General features: G+C 39.0%; 1 pseudogene; it reads left to right on the top strand.

The window, feature by feature from the left end:
* The window catches only part of LOC122754717, a 40266-nt pseudogene that overhangs the window by 16904 nt on the left and 1436 nt on the right, over positions 1-21926 (top strand).

Genomic DNA, 21926 nt, shown 5'->3' on the forward strand with positions numbered 1-21926 from the left:
ATAAAGAGAACAATCTGCTAGAGGAGATGGTAGGTGATAAAATCTAGGGCACAAGTAAAGAGGTTGGCATCAAAAAGAGCTAAGACTGAAACAAAGAAGAGAATAGGATGGGGAATGTTGAGGTGATCTGAAATACATATTTTAAAACAAACATAATCCTACTTTTTTCAGTGAAATTTAAGGTGGTGTCCTCTGCTGAGAGGGGTTAGGGCAGATGGTGATTTAGATGGTTTGAAAAGAGAAGATTTGGAACAACCAATATGGGGACAGTGAATCAGAAAAGAGTAATTAGTAAGAGGGGCTGATCAGAGGAACAAGCTTCCAGAGGAGATTGGGGGTGGGGAGGGGGAAATCAAAGAACCGTTGTATAATTTTCTCAAGCAGAGGAACATGCAGCAACATGTAAGCAAGAATAGTTAAGGTCAGATGTAAAAATAATCTGAGGCTGGGGGAATGAAAAACACGAGTAGCAATAAGACAAATGTTCAAGGGATTCAAGAATTAAAAACAAGGTAAATTTGAACTGCTACACTTCTGCTACAACCTCAGAGAAGAAGTCGTCTACCTCCTCCCATCCAATCATAGAATATACCAGCTGTGGCTGTCTGGGAAACAGAATCAGTGCCAGGCTATTTAGGAGTCACACCAATTTCAACATCGAATGAAGATAACTCTGGGTTTTTTAACAGCTGTGCTAGCTAAGCATAAGCTCTGGATGGTCCTATTAATCTAGAATGACTTCAAGGACAGACTTGGGAGACTATATATTGTAACGATTGGAATGACGCCACCTGCTGGAGACCTACTGTAGAAGAGTTCCACCCATGAAGCGAAGGTTTTTGAGGGCAAAACCAGGAGTCTTTTCTTTGGCGTCAGGAAGTGACCTGGCGAGTGGGAGGAGGAAGGAAGAGACTGGCGCTCGCTCTCAGGCTCTTTCCTTTGGACTCTGGTGGAGAGTGGAGCTAGAAATGTGCTCTCCCTTTAATAGATAGGAATCTAAGCTTTTCTCTCTCTTTACCAAATTCTTATTCTCCTTAATAAATGCTTAAAAGCCTAACTCTTGCTAAAGATTATAATTTATTGGCGACCACTCATTGGATATTTTAGACAGACTAGCTAGAATTTTAGCCCTAAACAGATGGCTGACCACGAAGAGGAAAGCTAAACCTCAGTCTTCTGATCTTCTGGTTGGGTAAGAAATTTCCCCTAACCTCTCCCTTTAACTAAGTACTGGCGTACTGGCTGTGTTTTCCCCTTAAATTTTTTCAAATGGACCTTTTAAACTCCCTAATTACCCTATTTTTTATTTTAGTCTGTTTAACCAGACAAATGGGAGATAAGATCATGTTAATGCTTTGTTTTTGTGGATTTTCTATTTTTCTTTTTATTTTTGTTAAAAGAGCCAGCAACTTACTCACACAAGGAACTATCTCTCCCTCTCCCAACCATGCTTTTTCAGAGAAACCTGAAGAGATTCCTGCAGCTTTTCCCAGTTCTAACACTAATTGTTGCTCTAATTTTGCATGCCTGGAGGCAATGACCCACCCTCTAGAAGCTTTTAATCCCCTAGCGCCTGGAGGCAAAGTAGGGGAAGAGGAATCCAGGCCTGAGTTCAAAATCTAATTGCTCTGGTCCCTCCCCTCCTCTCCAAACCCCACCCTCTACTCCTCCCATGGCCAAGCCCATTGCTTCCCCTGCCTGGGAAGTCCAGAGATCTGATGCGCATGCTCAACTTTCTCTAACTACATTTGCAGCTTCAGGCTCAGCCCTTCCCCAGCCTGGCTGTGCTTCTGAGACATCCTTAGAAAACCCTTTAAATTCCAGATATGCTCGTTTTGTTCATAATTTTGCTAACCTGCTTTTGTCTTTAATTAGTAATCTTATGAAGCATTTGTATGGTGACAAGACTGACAGACAATATAGAGGGGTTAAAGAAGAAAAACTTAAGCCGAATAAGAATGACAATCATCAACATAGTTCAAGGCTCCGCTTCTTTTGCCATGGAAGGGTACATATTTTACAGAAATGCAGAAGTAAGCAGCAAGGTACTGATATGAGTACTGGGGATTTTAGATATCGGAATCAAAAGTGTTCTGAATTCACTCAGAGTAATAGTATCAGTTCAGAGGTTACATAGGATTTCTATGCTATCATAGACTAGCTAGAATTTTAGCCCTCAACAATATCTATTGCCCAAGTACCAACCTAAATTCAAAATCATGATTAAGATGGCCACGGAATAACATTTTTTTTGGCCAAAACAATTCATAAATGGATATGGGGAGCAAGGGTGAGAGAGAGTAAAGAAGTCGGAGTCAATCAGCTGAGAAGTATTTATTAAGTGCTTACTTTGTGGAGGCTCTATGTAAAGAAAGGATGGTTTGTAGGTTGCATCCTATGTCTATAGAGTGTATGTAACAAGAGTACTGGTTTGTCACCAGGAAAACCCTGCCTCAGACACCCAGGTTTGTGCCCATGACAAAGTCACTTAATCTCTCTTTTTTTTTTTAATTAATAAAGTATTTTATTTTTTTCCATTACATGTAAAGATAGTTCTCAACCTTTGTTTATACAAGCTTTACAATTTCAGATTTTTCTCCCTCCCTCCCCTCCCTCCCCCCTCCCTTAGACAGCAGGTAATCTGATATAGGTTATATATATATATATATATATACACATAATAATATTAATCCTATTTCTGCATTAGTCATGTTATAAGAGAAAAAGAATCAGAGCAATGATGGAAAACCTCAAAATAGAAAAAAAAACAACAGCATCAAAGACAAAAGAAATAGTATGGTTCATTTAGCATCTATACTCCACAGTTCTTTTTTTTTTTCTCCTGGATTTGGAGATCCTCTTCCATCACGAGTTCCCTGGAACTCTTCTGTGCCATTGCATTGGTGAGAAGAATATAGTTCATCACAGTAGATCAACACTCAATGTTGATGTTACTGTGTACAATGTTCTTCTAGTTCTGCTTATCTCACTCATCATCAGCCCACGCAAGACCCTCCAGGTTTCTCTGAACTCCTCCTGCTCATCATTTCAAAAAACTCAGTTTCCTCATCTATAGAATAGGGATGATAATGGTACCTACATCCCAGGGCTATTTTAAGGATAAAATGATATAGTTAAAACTTTGCAAACCTTAAAATGCTATGCTATATAAATGTTAGCTATTATTACTAGTAGTCCTAAAACCTTGGGCAAGTCACTTAATCTCTTTGGGATCAGTTTTTTTACTCTATTAAATGAGAGTCATGGTAATAATAGTCTGACTATCTAATTGATAGGGTTACTGTAAAGAAAATGCTTTGTAAACTTTAAAATGCTATATAAATGTGAATATACTCTGAGGTCCCTTTGCACAGTTTGGCATATAGTAAGCACTTCATAAATGCTAGTTTCTTTCCTTTCTTCTTCTAAATCTATGATCCTATTATATCTGTCAAGTTATACCAGGTTCATGATTTGTGTTAGTGGAGATCATGCCCACATTGGGGAAATTACAATAACTCACACATATACAGATTTTGTCCATTATCTCATTTGGTAATCTGAGCACATAAACTTTTGCCATGTCATCAAGAATGTAACCAGTAGCCACCAGCTTTGACCCCTCTCCTTCTGATGAGTCCAAAGGCTTCTTAAAGTTTGTCCAGTCTCAAGGTAATTTGTGTGACCTAGTGCTGAGACTGAGGGGAGGACCACCAGTAATAGATTGGTGAGGGTGCTACTGGATCACACTGAGCAGCTTTGATAGGTGGTACCACAATGTACAAGAGCAAACCCAGACCTCAAGTATCAGGTGGATTGTGTAAGTCTAGATTTGCTTCTCCACATTGTCACTGTGCCTCCCAAAGCTCTTTAGTGTAGTCCAGGAACTCCCCTAGAATGCTGTTGTTGCTACTCTACAAAGTATCTAATTCTGTCTTAGAAGCACTATACACCACATTCAGTTTACTTCCCCCCTCGAAAACCACCCCCACACCCCTCCCCCCAACTACTTCTGCTTACGGTACTATCTCAAGGCACTGTAAACACTCCTTTGGAATGAGGCTGCTGTAGCAACATGCCTGAGGACTAATCAACACATTTATTGTTCTATAATGACTCATGCAGGTTGTGAACAGTTTTTTGCAATTACACATAACGCTGCCATGAAAATCTTTGAACAAAAAGGGGTTATCAATCTCTCCACCAATCTGGAATCACTTTCCACAGGCAGCATGGAACTCGGGGATATTCCTTTCCCACTCAGCTTTGTTGAGAATCAGATTTCAATAACTTTTGCCAATTTGATAGATGTGAGGTCTCCCTAAAAATATTTCTAATTTATATTTCTTTGATCATTAGTGAGATTGAGCCTTTTTTATAAGATTATTAACAATGTGTTTCCTTTTATAAATTGTTTATTTTCTTTGGTCATTTAGCCATTGTATGCTGGGAGTTAGCACTCTGATTTCTTAATAATACTAATATATTTTAGATGTTATTATCTTACATGCTTTCCTACAAATATAGTTTCACAATTTAATTTTTGTCATTTATAATGGGGGTTTTGCACAGAAAATTTTTATTTTAACATAGCCAAGCAAATCTCTCTTTGTTTTGTTTTTTAGTGAAGCAATTGGGGTTAAGTGACTTGCCCAGGGTCACACAGCTAGTAAGTGTTAAGTGTCTGAGGCCGGATTTGAACTCAGGTACTCCTGACTCCAGGGCCGGTGCTCTATCCACTGTGCCACCTAGCTGCCCCACAAATCTCTTTTTTTTTGGTTTTGGTTTTGGTTTTGTTTTTGTTTTGTTTTGTTTTTGCAAGGCAATGAGGGTTAAGTGACTTGCCCAGAGTCACACAGCTAGTAAGTGTCAAGTGTCTGAGGTTGGATTTGAACTCAGGTACTCCTGAATCCAGGGCCGGTGCTTTATCCACTGTGCCACCTAGCCGCCCCCACAAATCTCTCTTGACATTAATAATCTTTCTATTTATTGAATTGAAAAAATCTCTGAGATAAACATTTATTCTACTATCTTCCATCTTTTTTATGATTAAATCTATCATCCCTCCAGAATTACATGAAGTACATTGTGTAAGTATAAGAATGAGTCTAGGGGGGGCAGCTAGGTGGTGCAGTAGATGGAGCAACAGCCCTGGATTCAGGAGGACCTGAGTTCAAATCCGGCCTCAAATATTTGACACTTGCTAGCTCTGTGACCCTGGGCAAGTCACTTAACCCTCATTGCCCTGCAAAAAACAAAACAAAACAACAAGAATGAGTCTAAACGCTTTTCCCACCAAATTGCTAATCAATTTCCCCAAGCAGATTTTTTAAATAATGAATCCTCAATCCAGTTTATTGTTTGTATAAATTTATCTTTTTAAATGATTTTGATTTATTTCAGTAAATATTTCTCAATTACATGAAAAAACCCACTCATTTTAAAAAAAAATTTTCAGTTCCAAACTCTTTCCCTCTCTCCTGTCCCTCCCCTCCCCCCTTCAGAAGGCAAGCAATTTGATATCAATTATACATGGCAAGTTATGCAAAATTTTCCCATATTACTCATATGGCAAAGGAAAACAAACAAAATAAAACAGTAAAAACAAAGAGTGAAAAAAGTATGCTTCACTATGCATTCAGAGTTCATCAGTTCTCTTTCTGGAGCTGGATAGCATTTTTCATCCTGGATCCTTTTGGAATTTTCTTGGATCATATTAACTAAATTTTTCACAGGTGATCATCTTTACAACATTGCTTTTCTGGTTCTACTCACTTCACATTGCATCAGTTTATCTAAGTCTTCCAATGATTTTCTGAAACCATCTTATTCTCATTTCTTACAGCATAATAGTATTCCATCATAATCACATACCACAATTTGTTCAGCCCGATTGATGGGCATTCCCTCAATATCCAATTCTTTGACATGACCAAAAAAAAAAAGCTGCTATAAATAATTTTGTATAAATAGATCCTTTCCTCTTGTCTTTGATTTATTTGGTATACAGATCTAGTAGTGATATTGCTAGGTCAAAAGGTATGCATGGTTTTTATACCTCTTTGTGTGTAGTTTCAAATTGTTCTCCAGAATGGTTAAACTAGTTCACAACTCCACCAGCAGTGAATTAGTGTCTGAATTTTTCCACATCCCCTTCAGCATTTATCATTTTTCTTTCAAGTTAAGTTACCCAATCTGATAGGTGTGGGTGGTATTTCAGTTGCTTTAAATAACATGTCTCTAATCAGTAGTGATTTGAAGCATTTTTTCATATGACTTTTGAATTTCATGCAATCAAAATTATCCCTTTTACTTCCAGTAATTCTCTTTATCCCTTGTTTCTTCATAAACTTTTTACATATCCATAGACCTAACAGGTACATTTTTTCCATGTTTTCCTAATTTATTTATATCACCCTTTATGTCTAAATCATTGATCCATTTTGACCTCATCTTGGTATATAATGTGAATGTTGGTCTAAGCCTAGTTTCTGTCAAACTGCTTTCCAGTTTTCCCAGGAATTTTTATCAAATGTTGAATCTTTACCCCAAAAGCTTGGATCTTTGGATTTGTCAAACAGATTACTGTGGTCATTTACTACTGTGTATTGTATGCCTAATCTATTCCACTGATCCACCACTCTATTTCTTAACCAGTTTGATTGTTTGGAGGATTATCACTATGTAATATAGTTGAATTCAGGGACTACTAGGCCACTTTTCTTTACCTTTATTGATTTACTTGATATTCTTGCCCTTTTCTCCTTCCAGATGTATTTTATTATTATTTTTCTAGCTCTATAAACTAATTCTTTGGTAATTCAATTAGTGTACTGAATAAGAAAATTAACTTAGGTATAAGTGTCATTTTTTTTTTTGCGGGGCAATGGGGGTTAAGTGACTTGCCCAGGGTCACACAGCTAGTAAGTATCAAGTATCTGAGGCCGGATTTGAACTCAGGTACTCCTGAATCCAGGGCCGGTGCTTTATCCACTGCACCACCTAGCCGCCCCCAGTAAGTGTCATTTTTAATATATTGGCTTGATCTACCCCCTGAACAATTAATATTTTTACAATGGTTTAGAACTGTCTTTGTGTGGAAAGTGTTTTGTAATTGTGTTCATATAGTTCTTGGTTTTGTCTTGGCAGGTAGACTCCAAAGTATTTTATATTATCTACAGTTACCTTAAATGGAATGCCTCTTTCTATCTCTTGCTGATGGGTATTCTTAGTAGTATATAGAAATGTTAATGATTTATGTGGATTTATTTTATATCCTGTAACTTTATTGAAGTTGTTAATTTTTTCAACTAATTTTGACATGTTTCTCTAGGGTTTTTTAAGTGTAAGATCATATAATAGTTTTTTCATTGCCCATTTTTTCCCTTAAATTTCTTCTTTTTTATCTTATTGCTATAGCTAACAATTGTAGTACAACAATGAATAATAGTCATGATAATGGGTATCCTTATTTCACTCCTCATCTTATTGGGAAGGCTTCAAATTTATTCCTGTTACAGATAAGGCTTGCTCTTGGACTAAAATAGATATTACTTATCATTTCAAGAAAGGCTCCATTGATTTCTGTTCTCGCATGTATTTTTAATAAGAATGTGTGTTATATTGTGCCAAGATCTTTTTCTGCATCTATTGAGATAATTGTGTGATATTTGTGGGTTTTGTTATTGATATGGTCAGTTGTACTGATAGTTTTTCTTTTTTTTTTTTTTTGTGGGGCAATGGGGGTTAAGTGACTTGCCCAGGATCACACAGCTAGTAAGTATCAAATGTCTAAGGCCGGATTTGAACCCAGGTATTCCTGAATCCAGGGCTGGTGCTCTATCCACTGCACCACCTAGCTGCCCCCCTGATAGTTTTTCTAATAGTGAATCAGCCCTGCATTCCTGATATAAATTCCACCTAGTAATTGTGTCTAATCTTTGTGATATATTTCCATAATCTTCTTGCTAGTATTTTATTTAAAATTTTTGCCTTGATATTAATTAAGGAAATTGGTTTATAGTTTTCTTTCTCTGCTTTTGCTCTCCCTGGCTTAGGTATCAAAACTACATTTGTTTTACAAAAGGAATTTGGTAGGACTCCTTTTTTTGCCTCCCCCTTTTTTTGCAGGGCAATGAGGGTTCATTTACCTATTTCTTTTTTTAAAAAATGATTATAAGGGCAAATGTGGTAAGGTTTTACATAATATACATATTTATGTATAACCTATATCTGATTGCTTGCTGCCTCAGGGAGGAGAGAGGGGAGGAAGGGAAGGAGGGATAAAAAATTGGAACCCAAAACTATAAATAAAAATTTTTATTACATTAAAAGAAATGGCAAGCACAGTGACTTCAGAAAGGTCTGAAAAGATATGTATGAAATCATGTATAGTAAATTGAGCAGAATCAAGAGAACATTGTGTACAGAGACAACAAAATTGTTTGATGAAAAACTGTGAATAACTTGACTATTCTCAATACAATGATCCAAGACAGCCCCAGAGGACTATTGATGAAACAGACTATACACCTCTAAAGAAAGAACTGATGTTGATTGAACACAGACTGAAGCATGCTATTTTTCACTTTCTTTCATTTTTTTCTTTTAATCAAGTTTTCTTGTACAAAATTATAAATTTGGTAATGTTTTACATAATCATACATGTTTAACCCATATCTGATTGCTTGACACCTCAGGGAGGGGAAACAGGAAGGAGGAGAGGAGGGATAAAAATTGGAACCCAAAACTATAAGTAAAAATGTTTATTAGATTTTTTTAAAATAGTTTATATAGTATAGCATTGGGATTAATTGTGTTTTAAATGTTTGATAGAATTTACTTGTAAATCCATCTGGTCCTGGGAATTTTTTTCTTAGGGAACTCTGATGGCTTCAAGTATTACATTTCTTCTTCTGTTAATCTTGGCAATTTATATTTTTGTAAATATCCATCCATTTCACTCAGATTGTCAGTCTTACTAGTATATAATTAACCAAAATAACTTCTAATAATTGCTTTAATTTCATCTTCATTGATACTTTTCATTTCTGATACTAGTAATGTGGGTTTTTTAATCAAATTAACCAATGGGTTCTCTATTTTGGTGTTGTTTTTTATCATTAAAATTGCTTCTAGTTTTATTTATTAGTTCAAGGGTTTTCTTACTTTCAATTTTATGCCCTAATACATTGTTAAACATGAAGGTACCATGTATAGCTGAGAAAAAGATGTACTCCTATTTGTTCCCATTCAGTTTTCTCCAGACATCTCTCATAACTAAATTTTCAACAATTTTATTCATTTCCTTGACTTCTTTCTTATTTATTTTATAGTTAGATTTATTTATCTCTGAAAGGAGAAAATTAAGATCCCTTGGTAATATAAATTTACTGTCTATTTCTTTCTATAATTCATTTAACTTTTCTTTTAAAATTTTGGATTCTATGCCATTTGGTGTACATATGTTTAGCATTGCTATTACTTCAAAGGTGCCTTTTCAGCAAGATGCAGTTTACCTGCTTATTCCTTTTAATTAGGTTCATTTTTGCTTTTGTTTTGTCTGAGATCATGATTGTTACCCCTACCTTTTTTAACCTCAGTTGAAGCATAATAGATTCTGCTCTAGCCCCTTATTTTAACTCTGTATGTGTGTCTCTACTCCAAGTGTGTTTCTTGTAAACTACAGATTGTGGGATTCTGGTTTCTAATCTATTCTGCTATCTGCTTCTGTTTTATGTGTAAGTTCATCTCATTCACATTCATAGTTATGATAACTAATTGTGCATTTCCTTATATCTTATTTTCTTCTGTTTATCCTTCTCTCTTTCTTTTTATCCTGTCCCTCCTCTAAATTCTGTTTTACTTCTGACCACTGCCTTCTGTTATCTACCCTTCTGTCATCACCTTTCTTTCTTACTTCCCTGTTTGGTAAGATAGATTTCTATAACCAGTTTAGTATGTAGATATACTTTACTTTTTTGAACCAATTTAAATTAAGTGCAGTTCCAATGTTTCCTAACACCCCCACACCATTTCCCCCTCCACTGTAAAAGCTCTTCCTTGAATACCTCTTCTATGTGAGATAATTTTCTCCATTCTTCCTTTCCCTTACCCCTTTTCCCAGGGCACATTGTTTTTTTACCTATCCATATTTATTTTTATATCATCCTGACAATTCTCTTCTGTAGTCTCTCTATATATAGAATTACTCTAACTGCCACAATAATGATAAAATTCTTAAAAGATAGATGTATTGGGGAGCAGCTAGGTGGCGCAGTGGATAGAGCACCGGCCCTGGATTCAGGAGGACCCGAGTTCAAATCCAGCCTCAGACACTTGACACTTAACAGCTGTGTGACCCTCAGCAAGTCACTTAATCCCAATTGCCTCACTAAAAAAAAATAATAAATAAATAAAAATTTAAAAAGAACCAAAACTCTGCACCCCAAACCTATTTCTGACCATCACTTCCATAAGCTAAAGTGTTTAGAGAGGAATGGAAAGGGGGATGGGAGAGGGCAAAGGAGACTGCCACTGCAGTTTCTCTACTGTGTCTATCTGCAGGAGAAGCAGTCTCTGTAGAGAACAAAGTGCCATCATCGTTGATAGGGACTGTGGGGAAGTCATGCATTCTCCCCTTGAACATCTCACCAAACAGGAATATTCGAAATATTGTCTGGCTTTCTCGCCACCCTCTTGCCACTATCAATGTAACAGAACAAAAAACCAATGTCATAATAACTGATACCAAGTACTATAATTGACTGGAAGTCCTCAAGCCAGACTACTCCTTGCAAATCAACAATTTGACAATGGAAGATGAATATTTCTACAGAGCACAAATAAACATAAAGAGTTCTTCTGAAACCTTAATTCAAGAATACTTCCTATATGTTTATGGTAAGTCACAAGCTTAACTATGTATGAAAAATGTTTTTGCTGGATTCGTAATTTCATTGGTATAGGGAGGATTAACTTGACCTCAGTAGCTAGGTTCCCAAATGGTCTGCATCCTTGTGGAGGGCAAAAGAAACCTCCCTTTGTGGTGTCCCAAGGTTTCTTTCCTCCCCATTCCATTTCCTCCTCTTAATAGTTTCTGACTCCTCCCCACCCTTTCCAGCTAAAGTCACTTTCCATGCTACTAGCTCTGACCATGGTTTTCAGTGCCACCCCAGATGCCCAGTTTCCTAGTGAAGGCTTTCCCTAGTCTCCAAGTCTAGTCTCTATAGGAGTCTCCACTTTCACTTCAAACTATCCTAGCCTCAACCTTCTCCTTTATCCTTCTACCTTTTTTTTCTATAGTTACTCTAGTCATACCTCTAGGTCCCTCTGCCATACCACTCCTTGGTAAGACATGAATTCCTAAATCTACTTTTATAGTCATTCATAGAGCCTCCACAGGTAGCAACTTTCACCAAAGGAATCAATAAGAATACTTATGCAAGGAAGTCTTTATTCCAAGGAGCTAAGTTATTTGTCCTCAATTTCATGTCTTTTCCCCCACACAGAGGAACTGAGCAAACCCCGAATCACGGTAAACTTGACAGAGTCTGAAAATGGTACCTGTAATTTCATCCTGCAGTGCTCCATAGGAAAGGAAGAAAAAATGTGACTTATGATTGGATATCCCTGAAAGATGAAGAGGAAGTCACCCCCCATCAGGGACCCATCTTGACAGTGTCCTGGAGACCTGGGGAAAGTGAGCCAAAATATATCTGCAGAGTCACAAATCCTGTCAGCAATCAAAGCGCCCAGCCAAACCCTTTTGCAGGGCTCTGTACAGGGCTTCCTGTCTCTCCAGGAGTTTCACAAGAAGCCCTGAACAGCTCCAGGAAACAGACTGACCTCCTTCCCAATTCTGTCCTCCAAAAAAGTGCCTTTCATAGCATTATAGGATCTAGAGACAGAAGGGACCATCCCGTTCAAACTCAAACCCCCTCCTCACACACACACACAGATACTTCTTTCTACAAATGAGCAAACCAAAACCCAGGAAGGTTCAATGATTTGCCTGTGGTCATACATGGAAATGGAAGATTAGGCTTTGAATTCAAGTGTCCTGACTCTAAATCTAATTTCTTTCTCCTGCCCCATACTGCTTACCAGAGCTCCCTGGGCACAGAACCCAACAGAACTTCTTTTAAGAGAGACCAAGAATGTCCCAGGGTCCCGAGCTTCTCCCTTCAGAGCTTTCAAAGCCTATTGCCTTTTCTACCCCAATATCCCTCCATCATCCTCCACAACCCCACATCTTTTCAGCACACAGAACTCAAAGACAAGGATCTCAGGAGAGCCAACTTCTCCCAGCTCTGACCAGGGACCACCAGATTACCCTCCCTAAGATGTGGTTCCTACTCATCCCATTGTATCCTGACCAAGTCATCAGGATGGCCAGATTTAGAGAGGAAATTCCAGAAGCAGCTCAGCAGGGACTCTGGCTCAGTCTCCCCATTACCACTCATGTTATCTTTTCCTTTCCAAATCCTCAAGGACCATCATCTGTAAATTATGTTATGCTGGTCATTGGAATTTTATTTCCAGTTGTGCTGTGTGTAGCCATCATGTTTGGAATTATTTTTTGGATCAAAAATAGACAAGGTGAGATTTCCTTGAAAGATGAGTTTCTGTAACTTGTATTACTAATTGATTTTCCCTACTACTCCAGGATTGTAGTGATATGTATCCTGGCTATACATTCATCTTCTCATTATCCCCAAACCTCTTTGCTTTGGTGAAGCCCATCACTCTGATTTGGGGGCCAATATTGGGACCTCTATCCCCAGCTATCACCTGAGTGGATCACAGAGTCAATCCATAAATTGACTAATCTATTCAAATGGTTTCTGGAACATACAATGACCTTGTGTGGGAGATATCCTATTGAAAATCAAAGGCCTACCACCTGGAACCATTCTTCTTTCTTTCACTTGGAAAGACTCTTCATTACACATGGGACTTGACTGTCCAGCACAATCTGTCCCACCTTTCCACCCTTGAATTCCTTCCTACCCTTTCCAGGAGATATTGGAATGGGGAGGGGAATAGGGCCAAGGGTTAATGACTTCTCTCTTCATCATCTTCTTCAATCTCTGGGTTTATCTTTTCAACTTTCATGCAATTCTCAACAAACCATGTTCAGCAACGGGGTAAGTTTCCATATTCTGAGCTACCAGGATTGGCACTGTTGGGATTGTTACATGGTGGAAAAGGGGAATGAAAGAGACAGAAAGAGGCACTCTGTGGTTAGGGGGACATGAGATCATGGTAGCAAGAGCCCTATTAGACAGTGCTACTGATGGTAGGGAACAGTATTTTGCTGTCAAGAAGAGCTAGTTTTAAGTCCTTCCTCTTTCACTTATTAGTTGTGTTACTATGGGCAAGCAATTTAATTTCTCAGTGTCTTCATACAACTCAGGATATAAAATACAGTCCAGGTGCTGATCTGCATTGGTAGAGAGAGATTCCACCCTCAGAGTTCCATCCAATTCTGGATCTCTCCCCAGAAAAATGGGTCTCTCTTCAATCATACTCCCAAATGGGAGTAGATTTATTCTCTCCACTCTGCTGATGATGAAACTTAAGGCCTTAAGACAAGTTCCTTCCAACTCTGACGTCCTCTGACATCACAGTAGTTTGAATTTGTCCCTGAAATGTCATTAGCTGGCCAATGATCATTGATGGCATAGCCAGCCCATAACAGGGATGCCAGGGATGCTTCTAGAGCCCTGACCCCTCCAATGATTCAACACAGGAGGAAGGTCCAGGATAGCAGTACTCTATGAACAGATTATCCTTGCATTTCTGGAGTAGAAGAGAATGCATAGTACCAATCCTTGGACTGCTATTAGTGACTCCATTCCTACCTCACAAGTAAACTGAAGGACATAGCTCTTCCAGGATCAAAGCATACCACAGAAGGACTCACAATGCATTTCAGAGCCTCAAACAGAGGAAGAAAGCTGTCGAAAATTGGAATGGGCTGCCTCAAGAGGTGATGATTTTGCCATCATTCAAAATCTTCAAGTATAGGCTGAGGACCATTTGTTGGAGATACTAGAGGACTTTTTTATTCGTGTACAAGTAGGACTGAATGATCTATAGTGTAATAGATAGGGAGGGACCTGGATCTGGCATCAGGGAGATCTGGGTACAAATCATACCTCAGACACTTACTAGCTGTTTGACCTTGGGAAAGTCAGCCTCTTTGTGACTTAGTTATCTCATCTGTAAAATGAGGGGGTTGACCTTGATAGCCCCTAAGGTCCCTTCCAGCTCAAAATCTATGATCTTGTGACCTCTATAGTTCCTTCCAACTCTGAGATTCAATGAATACAACAGCTCTTGGAAATACAAGGGGAACAATAAGGGATGGAAATCTACAGGTAATATTCTGCCTCTAATTGGAATATAGTCAATACGCATAGACCCTGCCTCCTAATGCTTAGAACAGAACCAAAAGAGATCTTCCCGGAGCCCATTCACCATGAACCACCACCTATCCAGTTCCCCTCTCCCAGAGGGCAAAGAGTATATCTATCTAACTCTTTGCCCTAAGCCACATATGGAGAGTTACTTGAGGAATGTTTGGAAATAATTTTGACAAAGCTCACAGGCTGATCCTGAGTCAGTTATATAATATTGTGGAAATTATTCTGGGTCATATCAAGAGAAATACATCATACAAGAACCACGAGGCCCTATTTCACTGTATTCAGAACTAGTTATTCTCAGCTCAGGATCCCATGTCTATGTCTTGCCTTCACAATCAAAAAGGAATAAGAACTTAGGAAAAAATATATCTGGATTTCAGCAAGCCTTTTGACATAGTGTCTCACAAAATCCTTCAATATAAATGGAGAAGGGGCATATAGGTGGTACAGTAGACAAAGCATAAGCCCTAGATTCAGAAGGACTTGAGTTCAAATCCAGCCTCAGACACTTGACACTTACTAGCTGTGTGGCCCTATATATATATAAATGGAGAAATATAGACTGGGTGATAGAACACTAATGTGGGTTTGTACCTAATTAAGTGATGGTACCCTAAGATATCAACAGATAGAAATTAAATGAGGGGGGGAAGCTAGGTGGCACAGTGGATAGAGCACCAGCCCTGGATTCAGGAGGATCTGAGTTCAAATCTGGCCTTAGACACTTAACAATTACTAGCTGTGTGACTCTGGGCAAGTCACTTAACCCCAATTGCCTCACTAAAAAAAAAAAGAAAGAAAGAAATTAAATGAGGGAAGGTCCCAGTGGTATGTGTCAAGATTCTGTCCTCGGCCATGTTGCTTTCAATACTTTTATCAATAATTTGGGTGAACTCATAGATGGCACACTTATCAAACTTTTGTCGTTAATGTTTAGTTGTTTTGGTTGTATCTGATTCTTCTTGATCTTATTTGGGGTTTTCTTGGAAAAGACACTGGAGTGATTTGCCATTTCCTTCTCCAACTCATTTTACATATGAGGAAACTAAGGCAAATAGGGTTAAAAGACTTACGGGGTGGAGGGGAGGACTGGAGCCAAGTTGGCGGAGGAAAGGCACTAAATGCATAGGGCTGTTGATACAATCACCCCAAAAACAGTAATAAAAGAATCCCTGGAGCATAAAAACACACAAAAATACAGGCTGAGATTATTCTCCAGTTATAGATAGATTTCAGGGGGCCATGCTGGAAGTCTAACCCCACAATTGCACTAACAGACACACCAGACACACCGCCTGAGGAATTTACCCCAGAGCATCCAAATCAGCATCTTCTGGAACTGAGCATGTGGTTGGGTGAGAGAGCTGAACAGCTGGCAGGGGGGTAAAGTGCAGGGGTACCAGCAGGATGGGGGTGGGGAGGAATTCAGCTGTCCCACCCCAGCAGGGAACCAGGAAGAAATCCTGAGCAGTGGGAGGCCCAGGTCGGGGAGGGGCACAGGATCATCAAAGCTAAGAAACACACCACAGAAAGCTTTGCTGGTTGGTTGTTTAGTAAGTAGGCTTGAGATTATCTCTGGACCAAAGAACAGGCCAAGTGAGAGTAAAACCTGCCCTCCCTCAAACCAAAACACCTGGGACCCTCTGAAGCTGGGAACAGGAGTGGAGCTGAGAAGCAGCACACCCCCCCCCCACCCAGTGGACAGTTTAAAATCAAGTAAAAGATGAGCAAGCAAAGAAAGTTCAGAACAATAGAAAGCTTTTTCAGGAACAAGGAAGATCAAGGTGCAGCCTAAAATGAGGAAACCAACCACAGGGCCCCTGCATCCAAAGCTTTCAAGAAAAATATGAACTGGTCTCAGGCTATGGAAGCTCTCAAAAGGGACTTTGAAGAGAAAGTAGGAGAGATAGAAGGAAGATGTAGAGAGAGGGAGGAAAGAATGGAAAGATAAATGATAGTAATGCAGGAAAGTCATGAGAAAAAAAGTCAACAGTTTGAAAAGTCAAATGGAAAAGATTAAAAAAACTGTCTGATGAAAATAATTGCCTAAGAATTAGGATTGAACAAATGGAAGCTAGCGACCTTATGAGAAACCAAGACACAGTAAAGCAAATCCAATTGAATGAAAAAATAGAGGGCAATGTGAAATATCTCTTTGGAAAAACAGCTGACCTGGAAAATAGATCCAGGCGAGATAATTTGAAAATCATTGGACTACTTGGAAACCATGACCAAAACAAGAGCTTAGATACCATCCCCCAAGAGATAGTGAGGGAAAAGTTCCCTGATATTCTAGAAGCAGAAGCTAAAATAGAAATTGAAAGAATCCACCTATCACTTCCTGAAAGAGATCCCAAAAGGAAAATCTCCAGGAATATTATAGCCAAATTCCAGAGCTCCCAGGTCAAGGAGAAAATATTGCAAGCAGCTAGAAAAAAGGAATTCAAATACTGTGGGGCTCCAATAAGGATAAAGCAAGATCCAGCAGCTTCTACATTAAAGGATCAGAGGGCATGGAATATTATATTGTAGAGGGCAAAGGAACCAGGACTGCAGCCAAAAATCACGTACCCAGCAAAACTGATTATAATCTTTCAGAGGAAAAAAATGGGATTTCAATGAAAAGAAGACTTTCAGGCATTTGTGATGAAAAGACCTGAACTGAATAGAAAATTTGAATATCAAATACAAGACCCTAGAGAATCATAAAAAGGTAAACAGGAAAAAGAAATCACGAGGGACATTAAAAGGTTAAACTGTTTACAGTCATACATGAGAAAATAATAATTCCAACTCATAAGAACTTTTTCAGCAAGGAATACACAGAAGACACAGGTCTGAAATGAATATGAAGGGATGATATTTGTAAAGCATTTATTTTTTTGTGTATCCTTGTTCTTTGTGGAGCAAACAAGGTGGGTTGTCTGGTGCTGGATTTGGGCTCTGGGCCTCCTGGGCCCGGGGCTGGTGCTTTGTCCACTGTGCCACCTAGCTAACCCATGATGAGACATCTTTAAAATAGAGGTGAGGGGTAAGAGGAATAGACTGGGGGAGGGGGGAGGGGAGAGGTGGAATGGGGAGAGGTAGTTCACATGAAGGAAACAATAAAAAAGCCTATGGAGCAGAGGGGAAGAGGGGGAGCAAGTGAACCTCATTATCATCAGAATTGGCTCAAAGAGGGAATAACATACATACTCAAGCAGGTATAGTAATATATTTTTGCCCTGAGGAAAAGTGGGAGGAGAAGGAGATGGGGGTTGGGGAGAAGAGGGGAAGGAGGGAAGAGAAGTTTGGGGGAGGGAGCTGTAAAAAGCAAAACACTTTAGAGGAAGGTGAAGATATTTGGCATAGCATCACATGTATGACATATATTGAATTGCTTGATTTCATAGGGAGAGTTGAGGAGGGAGGGAGGAAGAAAAAAAATTTAGAAAACAGAATTAGCTCAAAGGCCATAATTTCATCAGAGTGGGCTCAAGGAGGGAATAACACACGCACCCAATAGGGAAGAGTAATCTATTTAACCCTACAGGAAAGTAGGAAGGGAAGAGGATAAGGAGGGAAGGGTGAATGAAGGGAGGGTAGAGTGGGGAGGGGGCAGTCAGTAGCAAAACACTTTTGAGGAAGATTAGGGCAAAATAAGATAGACAATAGAATAAATATCATTAGAAGGGAATGGGATGGAGGGAAATAGTGATGATGATTGACTACAATGTCAAAACATATGGTACCTACTCTGCTGGGCTATTGTGAAGAAAATTCTCTATCAAGTTCAAGGTACTATATAAAAATTATGATGAACAGGATGCGATCAGAAAAATCTGGAAAGACCTACATGAACTGAAGCAGAGAGAAAATGTACTGTATACAAAATAACAGCATTAGTGTAAGATGATCTGCTCTGAAGCACATGATTATTTTCAGCAAGGCAATGATCAAATATAACTCTGAAGAACTTAGGAAAATTGCAGTACATCTACAGAGAAAGAACTGATAGCATCTGAAAACAGACTGAAACATTTTTTTTTGACAATACTTAATCTGAAGTTTTGCTTTTATCTGTTTTCTCTCACAACCTAAATAATGTAGAATTGTTTGCCATGACTACTCATGTATAATTTATGATGAATTGTTTGAGTTCTTAGGGTGAGGGGAGGAGGGGAGGGAAAGAAGAGAAGTTGGAACACAAAGTTCTTTTTAAAAAATTGATGTCAACATTTGTTTTTACACGTAATTTGGAAAATAAAAGTAAAAAAAAAAGACTAAGCCACGGTCACACATCTAGTAAGTGTCTAAGACCAGATTTGAACTCAGGAAGATGAGTCTTCCTGACTCCAGGGACGATATTTTATCCACTGCACTACCTAACTGCCCTTTATCAAACTTACAGATGGCATAATTCATGTATATAGTACTTGAAAAGCACTTTCTTCACAATAAATAGATCTTTGAGATAAGTAGTACAAGTATCCTTATCATCTGTTTCACTTATAGAGAAACTGAGGCATAGAGAAATTAAGTGGTTTGCCTAGAATCATACTAAAGTAAATGTCAGAGCCAGGACTTGAATTCAACTTTCTCTTGACTCTAGACCCAGTGTTCTTTGGGCAGGAAGTCTTCAGGGCTGTATAAGACACTTGGTTGGTGGGGTCAGGAAGTCTCTATTTTGCTGATCCTGCCTTTTGTGTCAACAGAGGCTGCCACTGAGGGGACCACAGTATATGAACAAGTCAATCATCCATATAGGGTAAGTTCTTTCAGCCATCCAATTGACACCTCTTGCTATTCAGTCATTTCAGTTGTGTGCAACTCTCTCCAGTAAAGATATAAGGGTGGTTTGCCATTTCCTTCTCCAGTCCATCTTACAGATGAGGAATCTGAAGCAAACAGGGTTAAGTGATTGTCTGGGGTCACAGAGCTAGTAAGTGTCTAAGTCCAAATTTGAACTCAGGTCCTCCTAACTAAAAGGCTGTTGTTCTTTCTACTGATCCACTAAGCTGCCCCACCTATTATAAAAACCATATTACTAATCCAGCCAGGGAAACAAAGTAGGGAGAAAATTATACAAGGGCTCCTATATCATGTGCATTAGACCACAAAGTCACGGGAGACCATTGCAGTCTACCCTGACCCCTCCTCAGACTTCCCATAGAGTTTCAGATTTGTACCACACTGTTTTACACATAATCATATGCTTCTTTCTGGGATTTTCCTGACTGATGCATAAGCACAAGTCTCTCCTCCCAAGTACATCAAGGGCAGAGAAGTCTATACCCTGCCACTTACTAGATATGTTGACTGGGGGCAAGTCATTTAAACTCTTTAGAGAGATGTTGGACTCTGGGGTCCCTCCAGGGCCTCTAGATTGATGATCCTAAGATTCTGTGCTCTCCAGCTTTGAAATTCTATGAATCTATGGTTCTTTTAACTCCCACAATAGCTGGCACAATGATAAGTATATATAACCCATGCTTATTGACTCCATCTATTCAAATCAACATTGTTGTTGATATTTAGCTGTATCCAATTCTCCATGACCCCATTTGGGGTTTTCTGGGCAAAGAAACTGGAGTGGTTTGCCATTTCCTGTTCCAATTCATTTTTTTTTTTTTTTAGTGAGGCAATGGGGGTTAAGTGACTTGCCCAGGGTCACACAGCTAGTAAGTGTTAAGTGTCTGAGGCCGGATTTGAACTCAGGTACTCCTGACTCCAGGGCCAGTGCTCTATCCACTGCACCACCTAGCTGCCCCTTCCAATTCATTTTAGAGATAAGGAAACTGAGGCAATCAGGGTTAAGTGACTTGCCCAGAGTCACACAGCTAGTAACTGGCTGAGGACAGATTTGAACTCAGGTCCTCCTTGTTCCAGGGTCAGCTCTCTATCCATTGCACATATTACACGCCTAGCATGAGACTTCTTTATTATTGGAGGTTTTCAAGTGTATACTTTATGTTCATTTATTGGAAATGCTTGGGGGGGGGTAATCAAGGTTGGATTTTTAAAACCATCAAACACATGCCCAGAAAATGTTCATCCATCCTACTCTTGAGGAATCCAATGATACAAATTTGCCTCTTGAGGCAACTTGGTCTAGGTACTGAACTAGCCTAGGAATACAAAGACAATAAAAACAAGTTCCAAGGAGATTACCATATACTCCAAATAAAATTGAATGGAGTGTGTAAGTTAACAATTCAGAGGCAGTCTGTTCAGTCAGTTCAATCAGTCCAAATGATTGAAAGGTTTTATGTAGGTAAGATAGGGGAACTCAGAACCAATATGAAGAAGAGAAGGAGAAATTATATTCCTGATGCTAACAGCCTACAGCCCCTGATGCAAGCAGATAGCCCTGGCCTTGCATCATGTATGCCCTACCTCCATTTAGTAAGTACCTGCAGGTGACAGTACCCAAATATTTTTGTAACCTTTCAAAGCCAGCTTCCAATAATTTCCTGGAAGAGGTAGGAACTGTCCAAGCTTCTCTTCCTCTACCCCACTTTTTAAAAGTCTGTCATTTTTTCTTTCTATGGAGTCAATGTCTCAACTAGAAATTCTGGGTCTCCAAGTTCCTTTTTTTAAACTGTGAAAAACAGCTTTCCCCTGCTTGTGAAGAGAAAAGAAACCACCAATATGGACTATTTCACATTTTCCCCAAGAAAACAGAAATGCTTGAGGATCATAGAATTACAGGTTGAGGGCTAGAAGGAACTTTGGGGGGCCAACCAGTCTGACTCCTTCAATTTACAGATGAGGAAATTAAGGAATTGATACCCAGCCACACAGACAGTAAATGCCAACCAGAAGGTTTAGAGGGTTTAGTTTAGTAGGGATTATATGTAAATGGAGTATTCTGGGGCCTCAGGACTTTGATTATTTTCTTGTTACCAGCAACATATGTGTACTCTTGTAGACAGACAGTAGCTACAACCCTTTTACTGTGACTTCCAGACACGTATATTTTAGGATATGATCACCCTGCACCAGAAGTTCCTTCCAGAACCTATCAGGGACCAGGTATCTGGAATTCCAAGGACTTTTCTGGAAGTGAAAAGCAGATATTTCTTCCATCTAAAAAGACCTGAGGTCCCCTGTGAAGTGCTTGTAGTATACATTTAATAAATGTCTGATGAATGGATGAATGAATGCAATCTGCCTAAGTAGAATCAACTCCTGGAATCATTTAAAAAATAGACTTGTGCTATTATATTTTTATTTTACATCACCTAGATTGTCCCCTGAATACTTTTCTCCCCTCTAAGAGACATGCCCCATAACAAAGAATTTATTTTAAACAAAAAGAGAAGAAAAATCTTCAGCAAGACCACTCAGTACATCGAAAAAAAAATTGACATGCAATATTCCACACCCATAAATAATCCTCTCTCTCTCTCTCTCTCTCTCTCTCTCTCTCTCTCTCTCTCTCTCTCTCTCTCACACACACACACACACACACACACACACACACACACACACACACACACACACACCCTTCTG

This window comes from Dromiciops gliroides, chromosome 4, assembly GCF_019393635.1.
Source record: "Dromiciops gliroides isolate mDroGli1 chromosome 4, mDroGli1.pri, whole genome shotgun sequence".
NCBI classification, from domain to species: Eukaryota; Metazoa; Chordata; class Mammalia; order Microbiotheria; family Microbiotheriidae; genus Dromiciops; species Dromiciops gliroides.